Source organism: Octopus bimaculoides, chromosome 6 (genome assembly GCF_001194135.2).
Source record: "Octopus bimaculoides isolate UCB-OBI-ISO-001 chromosome 6, ASM119413v2, whole genome shotgun sequence".
NCBI lineage: Eukaryota > Metazoa > Mollusca > Cephalopoda > Octopoda > Octopodidae > Octopus > Octopus bimaculoides.
In genome coordinates this window covers 64,006,153-64,014,147 of record NC_068986.1, presented here as the reverse complement: position 1 = coordinate 64,014,147, position 7,995 = coordinate 64,006,153, and the positions used below count along the sequence as shown (strand labels likewise).

Below are 7,995 nucleotides of genomic sequence, written 5' to 3'. Positions count from 1 at the left end.
GAACTCTTAAGTATATTAATTTGTCACTGTTGGAGAACTGAGAAAGTGCCTCAGGACTGGATTGATGCCATTTTAGTCTTGTATAAATCGGGGCAAAAGGATCTGTGTGGTACTTTTTGTGGGATTTCACTTTTGTTTGTGGTTGGAAAGGTACTTGCCTGCATTTTGTTAGAACACTTAAATACCTTCATAGTTCCAAATATAGTATCTGAGTCTTAGTGTGATTTTCGTTCCTCCAGGGGCACAGCTGATTGTATCTTTACTATCAGACAATTGCAAGAAAAGTGCATTGAACGGAATCTTGCCCTGTACCATTGCCTTGTTGATTTGAGCAAATCATTCGATACTGTTAATCAAAATGCTCTGTGGCTAATTCTAATGAAGGTTGCCCAGAAAAATTTGTAAACATGATCAGGGCTTTGCATCAAGATATGAAAACTAGAGTTAACTTTGGTGGTAGGCTCTCTGAATCTTTTGTCATGTAAAAGGAGACCTTGATGCACCCACCCTCTTTGCAATATATTTTGCTGTTGTGTTTTTGAATGCTTTTCAAAACTCTGAGGAGGGTATTTACATAAAATATCAAACAGCAGGAAATATTTTTAATCTGACCAGACTGAAATTCAAAACGAGGGTTTTTATTTCACTCATTAGGGAACTTTTGTACACTGACGACTGCAATCTTGTCAGTCATTCTCTTCTATCTGCATTTGATTCAGCTTGTGATGATTTTGGCTTAGCCATCAAGTTTAAAACAACAGTTGTAATGCATGTGGTGCTGTTTTTAACCCCACAAAAATTTTTGTTAAGGGTAAGTTACTTGAGGTTGTTGATTCATTTATCTACCTTGGAAGCTCTGTACAAAATGATGCGAATTGAAAGGGCAGCAAAAGCATTTGGTGGCTTGGAGTCACGCGTTTGGTGCCAGCGACATATAAATAAGAATACAAATCTGGCTCTTTACAAATCATTTGTCATTCCATCTCTGTTGTATTCTTGTGAAACATGGACTTGTTATGAAAGGCATTTAAAATTTTAAGAACAATTCTACCAAAAATGCCTTCATCACATTTTAATTATTAAATGGAGTTCTTTTATTCGAAACACAGATATCCTTGCATCTGCAGGCATCCCCTCAATTAAAGCGATGATTTTGAGAAACCAAATGAGATGGTGTGGCCATATGGTTCAAATGGCGGATGAACGCATGCCCAAAAAGCTGTTTTACGGTGAGCTTGTAGAAGGGAAACGCTATTGGCGTAAACCTAAAAAAAGGTTTAAGGATGGCATAAGGACCACTATGAAGTCACTTGGAATGGATCCAGAGGACATAGAAACCCTTGCTTCAGATCGAGCTGGATGGTGAACAAAAGTGTGGAGTGGAGTGAAAGTGTTTGAAGAGGCATGCAAGACCCAAAAGAGATTTAAGGAAGAGTGTTACGAACAAGAAGGTGAATTACAATGACTTTTTTGTGTGCACAGTTTGTGACAGACCGTGCTTTTTTTTCAAGAAACTCAAATCTCATTTGTGAACCCATGGAAAACGAACCTCCACCAACTACTCTGCCTATATGTCTGTGCATATCTTTGAATGTAATGTATGCCAGAAGGTTTGCAAATCTAATGGAGGCCTCAAAAGACATTTTCAGATCCACAAAGATGAGAACTTATCTGCAGCTCTTGTGGTTCAAATCGGATGTGCAATCTATGTGGGTGTCTTTTCAGAACATTGTCTGGTTTAAAAAGCCACATTAGATGCCATGATGGTGCTAAGGTGTAGGTAGAGGAGGTGGTCAAACTCTGCATAAGGAGTAGACAACCACCATATATATATATATGTATGTATGTACATATATATATATATATTAGGGGATATAGCATTACATAATGTGGAAGACAACTGAAGGTTTCTACGGGACAACCTGCTGAGGGCCACTGACCAGATCTGTGGATGGTGTAAAGTCCCCTCTCGACCCAAGGTAACGTGTGGTGGAACAATGTTGTTAGAGAAAAGAAACAGGCTTGGAAAGAATGGAAGAACGGTGGTAGCAGGGAATTGTATCAGATTGCCAGAAGGGAAGCCAGAGGGGAAACAGATAAGAAAAAAATTGCCGATGTTCTGTGCTGTGAGGGACCAAAGACTTGAGATATTTCGTGTTGCAAAACAGTGTGTGAGAGAGAATCATGATGTCGTAGGAGAGAAATGTGTGCACATGAATGATGGTTCACTTTCACTAAACGAGGCTGCAAAGAGAGAGGTTTGGAAACGCCACTATGAAAGGTTGCTCAATAAAGAGAATGAATGGGAGAAAGAGAGTCTGCCAAATGTTGACCCAACAGAGGGGCCAGCTATCCGAATTGACAGTACCTTGGTAGATAAAGCAATTAAGAGTATGAAGTCAGGGAAAACCCTGGCCCATCTGGAATCACCGCAGAGATGCTCAAAATATCTGGTAGTGTCGGCTATAGCCTAGTTACCCATATTGTTAACCAGGTGATACATGAAGGAGTCATACCCAATGACTGGTGTAGCAACACCATAGTCAACTGCTACAAAAGTAAAGGTGACGCTTTAGATACAAATAATTACAGAGGTATCAAGTGTGTGTGTGTGTGTGTATACATATATACATCATCATTTAACGTCCGTTGTCCATACTAGCATGGGTTGGACGGTTTGATTGGGCTGGCATGCTGGAAGGCTGCACCAGACTCCAGTCTGATTTAGCATGGTTTTCTACGGCTGGATGCCCATCCTAATACCAACTACTCTGAGAGTGTAATGGGTGCTTTTATGTGCAACCAGTACGGGTGCCATTTGCATGACACTGGTATCTGCCATGACTGCAATTTTGCTTGGTTTGATGGGTTTTCTTCCCAAGCACGACATAATACCAAAAGTCTTGGTCATTGCCTCCATGAGGTTCAACACTCAAAAGGAACTTGGCCACTTGGTTCCGTGACACCCAACACCCAAAAGGAACTCAGCCACTTTGCCTCCGTCAGGCCCAATGCTTGAGAGGAACTCAGTCACTTTGCCCTCACAAGGCCTAACACTCGAAAGGAACTCAGCCACTTTGCCTCCGTGAGGCTCAACATTCAAAAGGTGTTCCTTACATGCCACCAGCATGGATGAACTTGGCTAGATGGGTCCTCTCAAGCAGAGCACATCACCAAAGGTCTCAGTCACCAGTCATTGCCTCTGTGAGGCTCAAAGTTCAAAGATCATGCTTCACCACCTCGTCCCGTGTCTTCCTGAGTCTACCTCTACCACAGGTTACCTCCACAGTTAGAGACTGGAACTTCTTTACACTGCGTCCTCGTCTATATGCATCTCATGACCATACCAGGACACCACATCTGATTCCTCTTATGCCTAACTTTTCTCTCAAGATGCTTAGACTCTGTCGAACATGCACACTGACATTGCACATCAAGTGAAGCATATTGGTTTCCTTTTTCTCAAGCCTACGCATGTCCTCGGCTGTTATAGCCCATGTTTCACTGCCATGCTGCACCTTTTATGTGTCTAAAGCTTACATTGGGTGCATCTTATGGAGTTTCTACCTACACCTTTTCTACAGATTGAGCAGGGCCATTTACCTGAAGGGATTTGTAATTTTGTCTACCTTCCTACTTACTAAGACTTTGGTTTTAGCTAAGTTGAACCTAAGTCCCTTCGATTCTAGTCCCTGCTTCCATACCTGGAACTTCTCTAGTTCAGGTAGTGATTCAGCTACAAGAGCAAAGTCATCAGAATAGAGGAGCTTCCAGAGGCAGCCTGTCCTGAATTCCTCTGTTATTGCCTGGAGGACTATGATGAACAAGAGGGGGCTGAGCACTGATCCTTGGTGAACCCCTACTTGTACCATGAATTCTTTGCTGTACTCATTGCCCACCCTCACCTTACTGGTAGCATACCTGAACAAGGCTTATATGGCTCTCACCAACCACTGGTCTATCCCTAGTTACTGCATTGACCGCCAGATAAGGGATCGTGGTCTCTGTCAAAAGTTTTCTCCAAGTCAACAAAGCCAAGTACAGAGGTTTATCTTTGGCCAGGTATTTCTCCTGCAGCTGCCTTACCAGAAATATAGCATCAGTGGTGCTTCTACCTGGCACAAAACCAAACTGCATCTTATCTAGACTAAATCTCTCCCTAATTAGTTGGGCTATGACTCACTTTGCAATTTTCATCACCTGATCCAATAGTTTGATACCTCTGTAATTATTTCTATCTAAGGCATCGCCTTTACTTTTGTAGCAGTTGACAATGGTGCTGCTACACCAGTCATTGGGTATGACTCCTTTATGAATGAACCACCTGACTTACAATACGGGTAATTAGACCATAGCCCACACCACCAGATATTTTGAGCATCTCAGTGGTGATTCCTTGTTTTCATATCTTTAATTGCTTTATCTACCATGGTACTGTCGATTCAGGTAGCTGGTACCTCAATTGGGTCAACATTTGGCAGATTCTCCTCCTCCATGTTCAGCAGTCTTTCATAATGGCATCGCCAAGCCTTTTTCTTTACAGACTCATTAAGAGCAAGTGCATCATCATCCATGCAGACACATTTCTCTCTTATGACATCACAATTTTCTCTCACACACTGTCTTGCAATCTGAAATAATTCAGTTCTTCGGTTCTCACGACGCTGAACATTGGCAAACTTCTTTTCTGCTTCTCCTTTAGCTAGATATACCTGTTTCCTAGCTTCCCTTCTGGCTATCTAATACTGTTTCCTGCTGTCCCCTCTCTTCCAGGCCTGTTTCTTTGCTCTAATGGCCCTGTCTACAGTATTATTCCACCACCACGTTACCCTAAGTCTAGAAGGGACTTTGCACCAGCCACAGATTTGGTCTGTGGCACTCAGCAAGCTGTCTCGCAAGAATTCCCAGTTGTCCTCTATGTCACAAGTTTGTAGCTCCCCCTCCCTCTCATCAAATTTCTCAATTAGGATGTCCCTAAATCTGTGACTATATGAAAGGTCTTTAAGCTTCCATATCCTTCTTTTCCAGATTGGTCTGCTTCTTAGCATCCTTCTGGCCTGGAGTCTAAAGTTGCTAATGACTAGTCTATGCTGGTGGGGTTACATTCTTCACCAGAGAAGCTTCTTCGTATTTAAGAGCAACCATGCATCCTGCTGTCTGGTGAGAATGTAATTGATCTGGCTACCAAAGTCACCTGATTGATAGGTTTTCAGGTGGCTGGCTGGCTTCCTGAAATTGGTGTTGCAGATCAAAAGGTTATTTGCATCACAGAATTCCAGTAGCCATGTTCCCTCTTTGATTTGGGAACCAATTCTATGCCCCACTCCCATGAACACCATGTGAGATACCAGGCTGCCATCCAACATGCCCATTGAAATCTCCAGCCACAAAGATGAGATCATTGTCATTCATCTTTGAGGTAGCCTGTAGAAGAGTATCATAAAAGTGCTCCTTCTGTTCATTTGGTAAGCTAACTTGGGGCAGTGGGGGAATATATATGTATGTGTGTATACATACATACATATATATATATTGTGTGTATATGTATATAGTAAATAGAAACTCATTACAGGCCAAGCAGACAAGAGAAATCTTCAAAGGAAGAACTGTCAAATATTTTGGCTAGTTTGTTCCTGACATGGTATGGGAGTCTGACCCACCAAGGTAGTGACACTTAAGTGTCCTCCTGCTGTTATTTAAATGCCGTCTGTAGTGGAGATTGATTTCAAGACCTTTGGGTGATCTCCATTGCACAAACTTACACTGTTTCAATCTGGGTTTCCGTCCTATGTCTAGTGGCTTGCTGTATTCTCTTACAATTTCCATCTATCGTTCCTTTTACTCATAACCACATTGAGCTCTTCTCAGTTGTCTCTGACAGGCATTTCATTGTTGCAATTCTTTTGCAACCTTTAATTTCAGATTGACCTTGTAGTTGGTGCATGGATGTTGTGACAAATCCTCACATTCCAACTTCCACTGCCTTTACTGTGCAAAGTACCCCTCTTTCAAAAGGTTAGTGCACTTTCCCATCATGAATTGGTGTTGTTCATCTCCTTGGTTCTTGTAAGAGACTATCAGCTCAACCAAAATGACACTGGCACCTGATTTCGACCAAAGGACAATATCTAATTCTTGATTTTGAGCATGGGACAATTCATACTGATTAAATTTAGATAGGTTTTGCATGAGTCTGGGAGATGTACATATATTTCCTATTCCCCTTTAAGTTGAAGTAGATTTTTTCTGAGCACAACTTTATGATGAAGCATCATTTATTTACTCAAACCACTTCCTTTCATACTCACATCAGGGTTGGGTTCATATTGCATCTGACCCTGATTGAATGAATTGTATATATATGTATATACACACACAAACACATATGTACACATACCAAGATTATTAGCAATTTGCTGTGCTCATGAAGACCCATATGTCATGATGATAGTGAGGTTCTAAAAGATTATGCTTATGTTAGTTCATGCTGAGCCCTACATCCAACTACTCACATCAAGCATTTCCCCCACATCTCAGCTTCCAAATACCCATCCCTCTACCACTCTTAATTGTCACAGCTGTAATCACTTGAGGGCCTAATCAGGATATATTTAATTCCCCCCTTTTGTACTATCACTTACCTCCTTCTTAACTCCATCCCTTTTCATACTACTCCCCACAATCACTTCTTTTCTGTGCCTTCAATCTCTCCCATCTGAGCTGTATCATAGTGCTCTATACCTCATATTTTACACCTCTCCTATCATCCTCAACATCCATTAATTCCCCTTTCCTCCTGTCATCATCTTCATGTACCTCTCACTGCCATTGCTCTCCCTCTCCACTTCCTGCTCTTCATCTCATTACTTTCTCATCTATCTACAAATTTGACACTACTGCTTACATCTCTTGTGCCAGTTTGTCATCTCTTTCATGAACCACTTCTCTCTCACCTCTCCCTTCATACTGATATTTTCCCTCAACTACACATCCACTTCTAGTCAAGGCTCTAACCATCTATCACTTTCCTCCCACACTCTTATGATATTAACCACCTTTTCCTTCCCTCTTGATCCATTTATATTCTTTATACTCACCAGCTTGTAGCACTAGAGTTACACTCTGCCACTATGTCACCAATATCTTTACGTCTCCTCCAGATACTCTCAACCACCCTCATATAATGCAGCATATCCATGTATCTCATTTATAGCAAGACATCTGTTCATGTCCCTCAGTAATACTTTAGTCACCACTTGGCACAAAGCCACCTTGCTCTCTCTCAAATACATTCCCAGTTAGCCAATGATTTTTCCTTTCCCCTTTTATTTTCTTTTTGTTTTCAACTTACATGTCAATCCTACTAGAGCTGGTGTCCTGAAAAATGCACCCAGTACATACTGTAAGGTACTTGGTATTAGTAAGCACATATTCAGATCTTCATGAATAATTATGTGTACAGTTACCACACCAACTCCAAACTTATTGTTTTTAGAGATGCAACAGTCTTTATTCAGTAAATTGCGAATTTTCTCAACCAGCTTTGATGGTCTGACATCACTCTTCCTTTCATACTTCATTATTTTTCACCTCCTCTCTACCACTCTTAAACCTCTTGTGCCAGTGAAATTAATCCATAAGCAGTCTGGAGCATTTCATAAGTTTCTTTAGTGATTTTTGCCCAGTTTAACAAAATTTTATAGCCTACTAGCAGAAATACTACGCAACCCTCAACTGTTAGTAGCTATGATACCATATTTCTACATTAATAACTCTCCAATCCATGCCAACATGGAACATAGACATTAAGTGGAATGCCAGTCTCTCATCTGGGAAGGCCTTGAAATCAATGTTACCAACTGGGGACTATGTGTGTCGCAGTGATAATAAAAAGACTCAAAGGAGGTCTGCAATGAAATAATTTTACTCAACACTTTGCAAGTGAATCAGTGGAGGCAAAGATGCGTCTCATTTACTTGACAATTTATGCACCAC

General features: G+C 41.2%; 1 long non-coding RNA gene across 1 annotated transcript in view; it reads right to left on the bottom strand.

Annotated features, from left to right (window-relative positions):
• Nucleotides 1-7,995, bottom strand: part of LOC128248147 (uncharacterized) — an 84,633-nt gene that overhangs the window by 69,927 nt on the left and 6,711 nt on the right. The gene's annotated exons all lie outside the window — the stretch shown is intronic.